We start from the raw sequence: 982 nt of genomic DNA, 5'->3' as shown, positions 1-982 counted from the left end.
TCTTGTCCCAGCCCACCAAGTAGCTGGGACTATAGGCGCCCACCACAACACCTGGCTATTTTTTTTGTTGTAGTTGTCATTGTTGATTCAGCTGGCTTAGGCTGGGTTCAAACCCACTGGCCCCAATGCAAGTATTAAAGACATCAAATTACAAACTATGGATGCCCAACTCAAAATTTTAAAAAGACAACAAACGAAGTGAAGATGACGGTCTGAGACATCACTGCCAAGCTGGGAAGCTGGGAGATGACCACGACTGATCTCAAGGCAGTGCAGGATGTTACATCAGTGGTGTGGACACTCCTACTGCAGATACAAGACAAATTTCATTCCGTGTCTGACTAGATCATTGAAAAAATTGATGACACAAGTCGTTGCATGCTTGATCTGGAGAAAAACATCGCAGACCTCATGACACAGGCTGGAATGGAAGAACTGAAGGTGAAAACGAGATACCTGCCACACAAAAGAGCTGAAGATTGCTAATAATTTACACTGAAATGTGGAACACCATCATTCTAAGCCAAGAGATGACTGAATTGCTTTTTGCAGCTAACTACTATGTGTAAGCAGGTTTTACGTTATAAAATGTGCATTCTTATCACACGCTATATGATTAATTTATAGAGTGATTTACTCCCCAGAGTCTTGAACATTGCATTTTCATGTCTTGAATCTTGGTCAGTTATGCTATTAATTATTAAATACTAAAACTTTGGTGGTTCCTGTGTGAAAAAATAATTTAGAAAGAGAGAAAGAGAGATCTTGAAATTTGATTCTTAATTTTATTTTCTCAGAGTTTTAATATTTCCAACTGTGATTTTTTACTAACCATAAAATTTGTCCAGGATAAAACTATCCCTAGATTAAATAAGGATGTATTTATTATGTATAGTTTCTCACTGCTATTGGCAGTTAAGCAATTTTTTAAATTGTAGTTTGTTTACATACCCAGTTTCTATTTATCATACTTGGAACATTA

General features: G+C 36.9%; 1 pseudogene; it reads left to right on the top strand.

Annotated features, from left to right (window-relative positions):
- The first annotated feature begins 246 nt into the window (after positions 1–246).
- LOC100958659 lies at positions 247–476 on the top strand (annotated as a pseudogene).
- Positions 477–982: the final 506 nt, after the last annotated feature.

This window comes from Otolemur garnettii, unplaced genomic scaffold (assembly GCF_000181295.1).
Source record: "Otolemur garnettii isolate 467f Iridium unplaced genomic scaffold, OtoGar3 scaffold00009, whole genome shotgun sequence".
Lineage (NCBI taxonomy): Eukaryota > Metazoa > Chordata > Mammalia > Primates > Galagidae > Otolemur > Otolemur garnettii.
This window is presented reverse-complemented; position numbering and strand designations above follow the sequence as displayed.